Here is a 15,493-nt window from a genome sequence, read left to right on the forward strand (position 1 = left end):
AGAAAACTAAGTATAGAAAAAATAATAGTTTTTTTGCATACGCCTTCCAGCAACCACAGGTTATTAGAATGGTTTTGTTGTTTGGTGGCATCTCACCAAAGATGTGCAAGGAACAAGGCACCAAATCCTGGCTTATTAGGAATTATTCTTCTTAAAGGAAGAATCCCAAGCCAAAGAATACCACCAGTGTCCAGATCACCCAAAGTTTTAGCAAAAGTTTTGTTTTGGGGCTTTAGGCTCATTACTACATTGATACAAGATCCTTTGCTCTTTGGCCCCCTCCAGTCTCAGCTCTATGCAGTGCCAAAATTCACCGCTCGCTGCGTGTTCCCAGAGAGGATCCATCTCACATGGCCTCTGCAAGGCACTGCCACCTGGGTGAGAAACTTCCCTGCAGTTACTCCTCTGCTTACACTTAGGCAGACAAGGAGAGTGGCTGCAGGACCAGGTACACGTCTGAACTTGGCCAAAGAGGAACTTTAATACTGGAAGGCAGGAAACTTGAAACCTTTAGCAAGCATTAAATGCACTTAAAAGAGAACAGAAAGAAATTGCTGTTTTTGTATGCTGCCCCATCTGAATATTTTCAACATACCATGGGAAAAAAAAAAGGTTTTATGAAGAGCTGATTCATGTGTTATGTCACTTGTGCACTAAATACTATGTTATCTTCTGAAATTACAGAAAGAAGGAGGGTATTTTTAGTAATTGTTGGCTACTCAAGCCACCGAAAGAAAGTATGTTTCTCTGGGTACAACTAATTCTGTTTGTGGTTTCAGAAACCACGGCCAATATTTCAATAATATATACATTACGAACTGCTACAGCTGGCAAGGTGTATCTGTGTTGTCTATTCCAGGGAAGGATTTTGCTGCCTATTCAAAATTAATAGATTCAGAAGTGGAATCCAGCATGGAAAATAAAGGAAGGTCAGGGGAAGGGTAATATTTATGGAAGATTGAGCATTTTAGCATGCTACTGGCTTCAGGGGCTGCACTCCCTAAAAATACCGGGTTTTATGCACAGGAATCCTGAGCAGACAGCGTACAACTAGAGCACTTGTTTGAACCTTCAGAAGCAGACAGTTGTTTAGTATTCAAAAAATAAAAGAGAACTTTTTATGTCACTCTAAAGCAGAAACACTTTACTCAAATAAGCAACCCCAAAAGGGTTTGTCAATTGACAAGAGCAAAACTCTCTAAATACACCTGGATTCTGGCAGCTAGTATAGCAGATACAGTACCTCTTCCCCTCCCCACTGTAAGCACAAAGCTGCAACTTTCTGAAATGTTTGTGTGTTGGGGCACTGGATGCATCAAGTGCATGGAGGATAGTAAGATGGGTCTGAAAGATTTGGGAGAGAAGTGGGGAAGCATAGTTGCTGCCATTCAAGAATTGCCAGCCGTGATTACAGATGGAAATAAACAATGAGAGTTAAAACTCTGCAGCCGAATTGCTTTTTTGGAAATGCAGGAGAGCTAGTGAGTTGAAGGATGTGGAACAACTATCCACTGCAAGCAACTACCCAGTTCAAATGTATAAATCCAGCAGGTTTATAACAAGTCTAATCCTCACATAACCATTCACTGATCTAATGACAGGTCTGAGCTCATCCTACCTGTAAATGTTATCCTTCCACGTTGCTAAGCAAATGTGCATGGCCAACGACTGCACAGGCCACGAATGCTATACAGTAGAACATCTTTTCTAAACCTACAGAGCCATTTTGATAGGAAAGAGGTCAAAAGTGCTGTCAATAAAGAAATGTGGAAAACTGTCTTCACTGACAACTAGAAGAAAATTCGTTCCATAGCTTCCAATTTCATATCTTTAAGCATTAAATTCAGGGGGTCAGAAGGAGAGGGGAATAAGGTACAACAAAATGAAAAAATTAACTCTAAAAATACCCCTGCAGAATGCAAGGAGACCTATGCATTGGGTAGCAATGGATCAGAATGAAAAGGCATAATATATATACATATTTTCCTGTATTTGCTCAGCTCTTCTCCAAAGAGTTCCTACTACTATCAGTAAATTACATGTGGAAAATATTCTGTATTCCATACCACTAAGTAAGGCCTGATTTTTCTCTTGGTTAATTCAATGACCAAACTTGTATTCGCTTTAGTTGGAACATATTGGACCTCTGACTTCTCAGATTTATTTTCATGTGCCTGGGAGCAAAATTCTGGTTATATATCTACGCTCACTCTGCAGCTTCTCTCGCCATCTCAGGCATAACTTAGCTCACATCAACAAACCTCCCTGAGCAAGAAACGAGCACTGCTCCAAGGTTCAAGGATACACTAGCAGGTCCTGCTCCCTGCTCTGTTTCTATGTACATTTTGTTTTGCTTCAGTATAAACTGATTTAAAGGAAGCTTCCAGTAGAGGAAAGTTGTAACTCATCTGAAAAGAATCTGCACTTTAAGGAACAGGCACCTTCTTACTCGATCTTAAATAATGTATCACATAATGCAATTATTCTATGTCTCCTGGTCATCACATGGTCTGGGGAAATCATAGTCAGATTTTATTTTTTAATATTTGGAATGTAAGAATCCTACAGAATGACAATCTACATAGAACTGTATTCTTCTCTCTCCATGATGTAACCTCTTATTGGAGCAAGCAATTTTTGAAAATAATGACCTTTTCTCCATTTCACATATACATACATAAAAATAACTCTAATAAGTGTGCTTTGGGATGGTTACTTATCTAAAACATACCAGAAAATTACACTGTATGGTGTTTTAATTAGAAACTCTCTCTCAAGAGGTCCTGTTTGAAATGTGTGATACTCCTCTACTCTTGCTGAAGTTGTGTTGTATTACAATCACATCTCAAGTCAAAGAACATAGCCATTTTTTCCTAGATCAGACACCTGCTATCAATTTGAATGGTATCTGATTGAATATTTGTGCAGGAAGGACAAGAATCAATTATTCATGAGTACTAAACAATAGACTGTATAAACACAGTTCATGAACCTGAATCCTTTACAACCTAGCTTATCTTTGATACATTTATAAGGGCAGTCACATCTTTTAAACAACTGACATATTTATGGCACAAAAAAAGGAGGGGATAAGAGAGGAAACAAATGTTTTTGTTAAAGAAAATGTGAAATGTTTTGGATTAGGTGAAATTTCTTTTTTTTTGCTTATAGAAGCGGTAATATTTAACCGTTTAACTAAATTTAACTAGACATCTCATGTGACAGCCCTTTCCCTGAAACTCCCAGCTCAGATTCCGCTGAACCAGTCCATTTGGGTAATTCAAATGAACACAAAAATGTACGCAACTTTTGGATGCTTACCCAGGAGTGTTGTGTGAGTTTTGGACTCTTACCTGTTCTTGGCAATTTAACAGAACAAAACATTTTGAGGTTCTCCCCTCATTAGGTCTTCTCCACTGCAGTAAACTATGTTCTTTCGCTGGCAGCCTCCTCACTTTAAGCTTTCAAGTACAATTCAATTAAGTTCTGCTAGGTCTGCAGTGCTGATCGGGTTGAATATAAGCCAGCAGAAACCCTGCACCTTATTGTTTCATCTGAGCTTCATAATACAAATGTGGCTATGTCAGAGGGGGGAAAGCCCAATCCACAGCTTCAGGGAAAAAGTAATTCTGACATCGTGGCACAACAATACAAAAGAGAACGCTAAATATTGCATTCTGTTAAAATCCTTCCTCCCTCCAAACAGGGTTGTGAATGCTGCTGTCATGTTTAATACATTTTAATGTACACTCTTTTTATTATCTTATGGCAATGGCTTAAATTTCAATACAAATGTTTAAAGCATGTGACATTCTGAAATTACAGCATCCGTATTTAAAGTCTCAAGATTACAGCGCCGAGTGGTGAGTGCTTGAACTATTCTGAAATACAATTTGAATTAAAATCAATCCTCCAATTGACTTTAAAAAGGCACCCAGTGCTGTTTACTTGTTTTTATGGAAAATAATACAGGAAATTCATTTCTTTCATACCTTAAGTGTCTGAATTACAGCAGTCTATAATGTAACATGGCATGCCTGATGAATAACATTTGAAGTGATTTAGTTTAGAGCAAATGATTGGCAGTTAGTGATTTTGATAGAAACTTGCTGCCTGACACGCAATGGGCAACTCAGCTGTACAGCCGATTCAGTGCAAACAAACTCGGACTGAAAAAAAATTCTACTGGGTTACATTTTATGCTCGGGATTCAGAGAGAAGAAGGAGGACATAACTTTTTCCTAGACCTAGTAGCTGCTGCTTTAAGAAATGAAATGACAAGGTTATGGGCTCTCCCTCTGCCATGCATCTCCTTCATAAATTTTAGCATTAAATTATAAATAAAACATATGAGGACTCAGCTCAATGAGAAATATGTCTGGACTTTGGCACTGTATAGGCCTGTACAAATCCATACAAGCTGCTTAACATTGATTTTCTTTGGCGTCTTTTGCAGCCCTATGTGGGCTTTGCAATGCAATAGGCAGACATGCCTTTTATTGTATCAGGCCCTTTGCCATTAATTACAGACATGCCTTTCCTTAATGACTGGGCACAATCAGCCTGTTGATTCCCTGACTGGATCACCAGAGGATGTAATCAACAGCACCAACCAGAACTGTCAGCCATGTGCTCTTCCTGGCCTGTCCATTTGCCCCATCCTCTTTGTTCTCTTTGTGATTGAGACTGAGGCCAGCAAGGATTCCCATCACACATGCACCATGTCCCCATTCTCCTTGTTCACCCATCTTGCTGTCCCACTTACCATCTCCAAAGGGAAAAGAACTCAACGTGCGTCTCCGCTCTCCTTCAAGCAGAGGACAGTGGAGAAAGCAAGAGGAAGGACTCATCTTTCATACACCTAGAAATGAAAAACTCCACAGCAAAGCCAACATTAGGCTCTTGCTCAACGTGGAAAGCTAACCAAACCTCCTGAGTCTGCAAAACTGAGTGGAAAAATTGCAAAAAAACAAATTTTGCCTGTGGTATTTTCACATCTTTTCTCTGGCCCTGGCTAGAAAAGTAAATGGTCTTGGTGGTTAGTGCATGGGGCCAGGAGTGAGGAGCCCTGGGCTCTATTCATACCTCTGCTACTGACTCACTGCAGCAAACTGTTTGGACAAAATTCTTGAAAAGCACTCGCTAATTTTGGGAGCCAAATTTTTTGCATAAACAAGTAGAGACATGTAGGCGCAGAGTACCTACCGCTTTCCATAAAGCCAGAGGGAGATTCTGGCACGCACCGCACAACTGTCAGCCATCCAGAGCAGGATCTGGACCTTCATTTAGGAAGACACAAAGCACTCTTCCATCTGAGTCAGAGCGCTGAGAGCTCCTGCTGGGCCCAACAGATATTCTTCCAGTGATTCTGGACTCAGAATTTAATCATGACACCTAAAATTACAGACACACGAGCTTGAGCACTCCCTGTTTCTCCCTTCTGCTATATGGGCATTATGCATGTGTCATAAGAGCCCCTTGACCTCCTATTATGGCGTGTCACAAAATCTGGCAATCCTGTTTCAGGATAGCAGAATATTACAATAATATTTTGACGAACCTTAGAAGAAGGTTTGGTTTACATTTGTGCATCTCGCAATAGCCAAATTGCTCTTGGAGGATGATTTTAATTTTTCCAGATTAGTTTATCCACAGTAATATTCCCCTGTGTCTGAAGGATTTGTTAAATTGCTTTTCTTAATAAACCTTTCATATCAATTTCATCCTGCTGGGTAGATTTTGCCACTTTAGCAAGAGCTACTGAAACATGTATCTGATTGGAAAAAAAGAAAATGTTAATGTTAATCTCTTTCTTTCTTTCTCTTTTTTTACCTAACTTTGACATATTTCCTGGAAGATCTATCAATAATAGCCAATCCCCATGATTGGCTCATGCAAATAATGACTGTTGAGCATGTAGAACAAATTGGGCAAGACCCTGCCCTAAGAGCAGAAGGTACAGCTCTCATCAAAATCAATCCTCTCTCAGATCTAAAAGGTCATTGATAATTATGCGCATGTATCTAAGAATGAAATTTGCCTCATTGAGTGATATTGCTTCTTCGCTTGCAATAATGTAAAGTAAACAGTAAAAAGACAGAATTGAATGAGACATCCTCACTGTTGTTCTAGCAACTGAATGTTGTGTTTCTGTCCACAGTTTACTTTCTGTTGAATTGCCTGCATGCAGTATTTCAAAACTTGATGCATTTTCTTTGCCCAGGGCAGATTACATATGTCATGCTTTTCCCCTCAACCAGCCTTACAGTTCTTGTGCTCCCAGAGAATTCTCCCCCAGATTTATTCAAATTGTGTGGGAATTTAGTTGCTAATCAGAGAAAAACAAGACATTTCAATATCAAGGTCTAGAGGTGAAGTCCTGAGTCCCTTACTGAAGTGCAGAGAAAGCCTTCATGTTCAGTGGATCTGCCTGGCCTGGTACGGTGTTAATAGATCCCACATTGTTGTGGCACTGATCTCGGCTGGAAAGCCTTCATCTCTAGGGGAAAAAGGTATTTCACCTCCCCTACTTCTTTCCACACCCCTGAGCAAATCATTTAAAAAAACAGCAAAGGGATGCCATTGCTCCATGAACAGAACGCAATCAATAATATCGTTACAATTTACTGTTTAAGTTTGAAAGAAATATGCTTAGAGAAAAAAAAAAAAAAAAAAAGAAATGAGAAAATCAAATCAACCATGCCTTAAAATGCTTGGTGAACATGTCCCCAGCCTTCTGTCCCTTATGGAAATTTTGCTTATACAACAGATAACTCAGCAATGCAGTCAATAACTGCAAACTTGATACTTCCAAAGGCACTAAAGGGGAATGTCAACCAACACTGATGAGCAGCTTTGAACCCATGGCCTTTCAGATGCAGACTGACAAGTTAACAGGCTTTTCTTCCTCTGTAGGAATGAGGGCTTTCATAGCCTCATTCCTGTGAATAAAATACAGTCCAAAAGTGCTGGGCACATGCCACGTTTCTTAAACGGGTAATGTTACCAGTCCCTCTTAATACACTGCAGGAGGCCAATGGATGTTTGTACTCTGTGTGTTTTTTCCAGCGAAAAAAAGGCAACAAAAATCATCAGAATATCTTACACCTGGGTAAGTGCATCCTTTTGGCAGCAAAGCAAAATGGAGCATACTTCAGTTAATTCCTCTTCACTTATTTATATTTAGCCCTGAAGTAATGGTCCAGCAGCACCCACTCCATAAGGCTCAGTGTTGCCTCTTGAAATTAAAACTCTGCTGGAGAACAACTCAAAGTGCTTTTACATGTGGCTCTGTGGAGGGGAATCCCTTTATTTATTAAATAGCAAGAAAAGGCGAGACGGAAAGGGTTCTGCTAGGCTGCATGGTCAAAGAGATTAAATGAAATCTACCGGTTAGTCAGATGTGTTAATCAGGGGAAAGCTGTGTTCATCACTTCAGCCTGTCCAGCCCTGATCCAAATGCCACCAGAGTGAAATGCACCTGCAGAAATAGCAATTTTGGGGTCAGCAGACACATAAAGACCACGTCACCCATGGCTGTGGCACTTGGCTTCACTCATCGTCACACCAGACTGCCTGCGGGATCCCAGCGTGTCCATTAAAGTTCCTACAGAAGCTCCACTTTATATGCTGGCTTCCAGACTTCTCTGTATATGTTTAACTACTCAGAGAAATGGCCATTTTGCACTGCTTGAGAAGGACAGAGAGGCCCTCAAAGGCATCCAGGTAAGTTTCAGAAAAGGAGCAATGATCTTAACCCTCTCAAGGCACAGATTCTCCAGGTCCAATTTCTCTCTTTTTTCTTGGGTTCTCCTACGTTTCCATAGCTACAAACGTTATTTGTGGCTGGAAATTATCCTGCCCGCTTTTTATCCCCATATCTCATAAACATCTATTTGAATTTTAAATCTAATTCTAAGGATTCTGTGAATACTTTTTGTTCACGAGCACAATATTTCCATCATGTTGTAAGAGCTGTAAGTATTTTCAATTTATGGAAGTAAAAGCTAACACTCAGGCTATGTGATTTTGAGAAGTGGACTTCAGCCACGCTTGGTATGGGATCCCACAGAATGTGTTCTTTAGCAACTCTGCTGTTTGTATTGAGATATCTGGTAAGGTCTTTTGGGAAAACATACCGCATATCTCTTTAAGGTCCAACCAAAATATCATCTATCCTGCCCTCAGAACAAGTCTTACTGAGATAAACAGTTCAGGGGAAAAAAATCTTCCACTGTAAATCATACTAAGCAAACACTGTTGGGCCAAATTCTCTACCCTCCACTCCAGTGAGATGCTATTTGTTCAATGGGGAGTCTGATTATTTGACAAAATTTAGGAGGTTAAAATTAAGACAACATAACTGTGGTCCTCTAAGAAATTATTCTGTTCTTATTTTCTTGCCTCTCTTTTTCTTGGCACCAGGGGACTTTGGGTCAGAGCTAAAAAGCTTATGAACTCATTTCCTAAAATTTTTCAGTCTCCCAAAAGCTTGCTTTCCTTGGATTATTTTTAATTCAGTCAATTTGTAACACATATTCAGCCTGTATCCTCCACAATATTTTATGATAAATCCCATTCAATTTCACATGTACGGTTGCAAGCTTTATTGCTTAACAAACATTTCATCTTCTCTCCCATAATTTATATCTGAATGGCTTCATTATAGACATAGCATTTCATTCATTGTGCAGTTAATTCTGTAACATGCTGCCTGTTTTCTGTATGGCCGCTCTACCATTATGTGCTTTCAGTACAATTGAATTTTTCCTTGGGAGCTTTATAAAATGGTTTATGAATATGTAATACAAATTGTATTAACAAGGCAAATGTACTTTTTATTCCTTTTGTGAGCATTTCCAGTCAATGACTAGTAAAAGAACAACCGTGGTAGCATGTGTCTCCCTCAGTTCCTATTCACCAGGGCTATCCACGCAATATTATTTTTAAAAGGCTCATCACTTCAAAAACAAAGGTGTTTTAAAATATTTCTTGATGCTGCAGTCAGCTCCATGGAGGAGAACACAAGAAAGCTTTGCAACACAACTTCTCTTTGTAAGGACTTTTCACCTTCTTCTTTGACAGATCCTGGTTTGAAAAGGCACGATCTTTGATCTTTTTATCGTGTTCATTTCAGGCAGTCTTATTACCTTGATTACTATTATGTATTTGTCTTGCACTAACACCTAGAAACACCAGTCCTGTTGCATTACATGCCTATCTGCACATATGACACAGAGGCAATCCTTGCCCTAGAGCTGATTGACCATACACATCTAGTGAGACTGGATATGATCGAAGAATGGGAGTAAAAACAGGATTAGAGAGGGTTACAACATATATGACATATTCAATGTGTTCGGCAGCTGCTGGAGGGAGTATGTCATGCAAGGGGGAGCTATAGGCGACGCGAAATGGTCACAGATTTTTGAGGGAGCTCCTGGGGTGACTGTCCATACACCCATATACTTGAAAAGTAAGAAACAGCATGTTTCTTTACCTAAATTAGTCTGCTTCCATTTGACATGTATCAACTTGCACACTTAGAAATTAAGGTAGGCCCCTGGCCTCTGAGAACACTCAATGCTTCTGTACAAGGGATACAGAAAGCTATTTTACCACAGCGGTGAAGCTCACCACAGTGCCCTTGCTAAACCTCACAGAGGGGGTTGCTAACACCCTTTAACTGCTAACACACTTTCTCTATCTTCAGATCTGTCTCTGATTTGAGAATACAGCTCCTATAAAACTCCATCCTTCCATTCACATCTAGGCCAGCACACTTTCTAGAACAAAACTGTGTCCACTGCACTGGCTGCTGCCCAGTGGCCTGCCATGTGTTCCTACTTACAGCACAGGGGATTCGTTCCTCGGGGGTGTGACAGAAAGGCTAGAGCCTTCAATAGGAAATAATGTGGTACTGACAGAAAAAGGAGGAAATGGGAAACGTCTGAATAGATTTCTGCTCAACTGTACAGATTACAAGAAGGGACAGAGCAAAAATTTGCTGCTGGATTTCAGATTCTTTTGAAGTCTGCCCACAGGCTCAGTGACTTCTATACTATCTATAATGAGAGGCAAGCAGTATTTAGCAGGGTTGCTTTCCTAGCCTAGATAGAAATACAGCAAGGTAGACTTCAGAGTAGGGCTTGGCTAGCTTCTGCTTTCATATCCCCAGACATACACATGGAAGAAAATCCCCTGGTGTCATTCTAGAGTCTTGGAGTTAGTGTGGATTTGCAGGAAAACACCACCATGAATGAGAGCAAGCCAGCCGACAAGAAGGGACTCTCGCATTTCGTGAGACGTGATGGTAGAAGCACTCCTATTTTAGCAGAGGAAAGAGCCCAGCTTTTAAAGAAGGGATCTTATGTACCTTCACTCCATTTGCATATGCAAAGTGGGGTTCAGTAATGAAACACTATAACAGAGAGTTTCACACTTTTCCAGATGAAATTCATGGAAGAACTCAGAATTAGCAGCATGGATCACTGAGCCATACCCACTCCTTATTAAATTCCTCCAATGACAATTTTACTGGAGTTTTATATTAGTGTTAACAAAGGACCTGAATAAGATGTAAGTAAGCGATGTTATATTTTAAATAAAAGTCCAGGTAATGTGCCACTGGGGACCTCAGGATCAAATGAGCTTTTATATTTTTATGTAGAATGTAATCACTTTTTTCATGATTGTGGTTGCTACATTACTGTTATTAAAGAGTTTATTACCCTATGGGGGATACTGCTCTTTGGAATTACATGCTTGCAGACCAAAAGAGACAGTGCAGCTTCATCCATTAATGCACGATATAGCCATGGCACAACAGAATGTCAGTACACTGGGATTGGTGTGGTGTGGTACCGAGCCCAATCCTGCTGGCACTGCGGGATGCAGAGTTAGATGCAATCTAAATTGTAGTCATTGTTATGTGGTCATTCAGTTTGCAATCATTTAGTACATGCAGACTACTTAGCAGGCTTTTAGGGAAACTGGCCAAAATGCTACATGTAAAAAGAGGGCAAGTTGGCCAAAAAAGGCAAGATATTCTAAGAAATGGAAAACTACCAAACAGGCCAATTATCCCTGTTCAAACTTTGAAAAACCTTAGAACTTCTTCATAGACTATTATATATATATATATATATATATATATATATATATATCATTTATTACGAAGCTGACCTTTAGCCCTCTCAACCTTGGCAGCATTGTGCTTGCACGGGAATTGCTTTTTAACAGAGTAGTCAATCTGTCAGAAGACCCACTCAAGACCCACTTTAGAATCAAAGGGGTCAGTACCCTCTTCCCAACGATTTGTTCTTCAGTAAGCACCACGGTGAACATTACAAAGGAAAATAGTGCCAGCTCCTGGGACAATCCTACTGGCTCCTTGCACTTTAAATACCTCCTTTTCCACCTCAGTTTCAGATTGCACTCCTGAGGACTGTCGTTTAGACAGGAGGCTGATTTTGCCAGGTTTGAGTTTCTATGCCTCTCTTAGTTTCCCAGGCTAATCACGTACTTAAGTATATACATCCCAGAAAGCAAACATTATGACTGGTTTCCTCCTTAGGACTCCTGTCGTGTAAACGCATGGGCGGTGCTATTCTTTGAGGTTTTGCTTGTTTTTGAGGGGCAAATATCTATATGATATGTTTACATTGGAATGCAAACATCCGAAGACAAATCTAATAAGTGTATCCGTATCATTACCTGTTGCTTCACTGAGTCAAGGAAGAAGTCTCTGCAGAAGACAAACAGGAATGCAGTATCACAGCAGCTTAAGAAATGCAAGTGATCCATAGGGACCAAAAAGGGGAAAGCCTCTCTCTTCCCCTCACCACCAGGAACATCTCCTTGTTCCATTTTCCATGACAAGCTGCCAAACAAACACCTATCCATGTGGAGTTCAGGAGGAAACAACTCCTTACTTCCATGTACAGTGGCTGTTTCTGTTTCCATGTCATGGTGGTGGCAGTGGTTCTGATCATACAAAATCCATAAATATCGGTATAACACGTGAAAAACAAATATCCTGGAACATAGATACTTGTATGGGTGTTATCCATAGTATCTGCTGTCACTATTTATCAAACTTGTTATTCAAAGAGTTGATACTAGATTTCATGTCAAGGAAAAATGATATCCAGGCTGGGATCATCAATACTACAAAGCAGTATTTGTTGTCTACAACAGAGGAACAGGGGTTAAATTGCTGTTTTCAGTTTGAATCAAACATAGCGGAGACACCCCTACAGCTGTCAGTGCAGAGGGGGACGAGGGGACCCAGCACTGGGTTGTGTCCTGACAACCTTGTTTTGATAGGACCCCACCCTCCTGCACTGCCAATTAGTAAGCACCTTCCCCTCACCCTGTCATTATTCAATACCCTCGCAGATACTCAGGACCACACAGAATGCTGTGTCCAGCATCAGCACTGGTGCAAGGGCTTTTGCAGGAGGCAAGGGCTGCCTGGAGCCCAGAGACTGGCTCCAGTGGCATGTTCCAGTAAACTGGAACACCATCACCAGGAACATAATCCCAGCTGCTGCTGTGCTTTAACCACACATCCCATTTAGCCTCCGAGGCAAGGACAAGGAAGAAGCAGGCAGTTTCTTAATTCTCCTGAGTTAAGAAGATTTATGCTCACCCTTCCTGCATGTGCACCAAATGAACTCAGCCTTTACACAGCCCCCCAAGTGGGAGGCGCCCCCTGTCCTTGTATACCCATTCACACACCACATATCATGGAGCTCATAAACCATGTCACACATTAATGAGATCCAAATAATGCAGAATCTACAAAGTAGTAACATCTGTAGTTACACTACTTAGTTTAAGTCACAAGGATTAACAGTCCCCATGGTACCAGCAATACACTAATCACTTGCAAGGATCACAGAAGACTTGCTGCCATCTTGCACTGCCTGGCTGGCCAAGTGATTTTAATCTTTTGGGTTAGGCACTGGAGCTTTTTGACCACTGGTTTGTTGCCTTATAAAATGAAAGAATTCGACAGCCCCTGCCTTACCTCTGTCCAGCCACTGTGTCCTTTTAATGTAAGAGGCAGGAAAATCATGTTTTAATGTGGAAAAAATCAGCATTAAAGAAAGGACGAAAAGGCAAAAAGCTACATCAAGACCAGGGAAAAACTCTGTGAAAGCTTTGGTTTTCATTTTAATGACTGTTCCTCAGCCTTGTTTAACAAAATCCTATGAGCAGGAGATAATCTAACAAATCCATGCATATCTAAAAATCTAGTGTTGGAAATAGATTACAAAACCGTTTTTCAATCTCCTTTAAATAACAAAAAATAAATAAAAGGGAAAAAAAATAAAAAATAAAAAGAAGAAGAAGAAAACCCCAAATCCTGGATGAGCAGGATATAACTTTTCATTATTTTTTTCTGCATATTCTAGAAGTTTATTAGAAATCTGATTATTAAACAGCATTTTTAAAACCCTTGCTATAATACTATATTCCCAATATGTGTATGTACTTGTGTTCTGAAAATTTATAAATATATTATTTTACTACCATTTTTTAGGAACTATCAGAAATGATACAATTCTTTTCACTGACTTCTACAGCCTCCATAGATCATCCAAGAGAGCACCACAGAAGAACAGCATTTGAATAATCTGTACTGTGAGTAATAGTTGGAACATAAAAGATCGCTCTGCTGAAGGCAGCCAGAGGATGTATTTTGTACTATCACAGTAACTTTCTTTCTTATCACTTCATTTAGTGATATCATCTCTCTTGAAAAAATAAGGCTGTATGATATTTCTGTCTCTTGGAGTTGAGATGAGTGCGACGATTCTGTTTTAATACATGATAGCACTCCCACATCAGTTTTCCGTGAACAAGTAGAAAATCCAGGGTAAGGGTTTCAAGGAAACAAACCCATATACTACGTTTGTTCTGTGTATGTTCAGCCTTCTCCTTCTTGCAGGCTTTTCACTACAGTGAGGGAGTGCTGGCCCTTTCTCTAGAAAGAATAATCATAAATCTGCATGAAGTTCATGATGATTAGTTTCTCTTGGAGTTGGGCCAAAGAATAAGCCTTTCTTCAATACAGACTTCACACGCAGGCTCGGTCAAGAATTCATTTATTAATCCTATCAAGCCTGGACTAAGCCATCCAAGGGCCCTGGTGACATCAGGTAACTCTGTGTCTTGAGATACACCTCCCAGTCGAAAGATCTCCGAAACAGCAAGTAGAGATTATCCATGTTGTATCTCTCCTTAATTCTGGAGTGCTGGATCAGGACATCCATGCACAGGCATCGCTCTCCCCTCTGCGAGCACCACCAGGCTCTGCTCCAGTTCAGGCCAGGACACACAACACAAGCATGCTGCAGGCTGAAGCGTGCGTGAATATTTGAAAGATACAATGTGCTGCAAAGGATAGTGTGTCTGAAGATCAAGTCTAAGAAATCCAGTAGTTGACCTAAGTGCTTCTTTACTGCTACACTTTAATTCTAAAAGTTCATCCATGAAAAGATTTTAGCGGCCACTTAATGTGTCAAAATCTTCTACAAAATCTTCTACAGATTTACTTTTCCATGCATAGTGTTATTTTGGTATCCAGTGCAATCATACTTTGATTCAACTACTCTTTGTACCAGCTGTATTAAAACTCTGTCACTCCATTTTCTAAGAGCTCAGCTGAAAATCTCTTTCTTTGTCTTTTAGCCCTTAAAAGTTTCTTAATTTAAATTCTTTGTCTTACATTTTGACATTCAGATTTCGAGGTTGGTATTTCTACTTCAGAAACAATATTAAGTAAAAACCTGATTTCCCCCTTCTTTTACCTATTTGGCTATTTAATTTCAAGAAAAGTAAGAAGGATAAGTGACACTGACAGTCTTTTCTTGTAAGTAAGATTTTTCTTTATAACTAGTAAGATTTTGCAAAACTCCCACCTGGTCAGACTTGCTGGGAAGGTTCGTGTTTCCTCTGAAACACAGCTGAGCTCAAACCAATCCTTCTCCCCCTTCCTACCACATCCCCCTCTCAATCCAGGCAAGATTTGTTACAAACATTTCACAGAGCTCTAACGTTGTGTGAACTCTTGCTGAATTATTGTTGTTCCAGGAGTGTCCTGGGGGATTTTCAGAGCTGCTGAGAGACAGTGATATCCCTTGTGGAGGACTAATAGACTGTCACTGTTTCCACTGGGAACAATGAAGGTCAGACGTGCTAGCTAACCTATGTTAACACATAACTTCCTTGCTCTGCTTAGGAACAGCAGTGAAAATAACATCATGCCTCGATATCCCTCATTGCCATCTCATTGTGATCACATCGAATCAGTCCTATAAATGCAGGGGGTGTTTTTTTTTATTATTATTATTTATTTATTTATTTATTTATTTATTTATTTATTTATTTATTTTTGTTTCAGCTGAATCACTGGCAGATTAACTCAATAACCCCATAAGGACTACTACTGTGGTTGCTCTGTCAGACTGAATGTCAAAAGACA

This window comes from Aythya marila (assembly GCF_965140915.1).
Source record: "Aythya marila genome assembly, chromosome: 12".
Lineage (NCBI taxonomy): Eukaryota > Metazoa > Chordata > Aves > Anseriformes > Anatidae > Aythya > Aythya marila.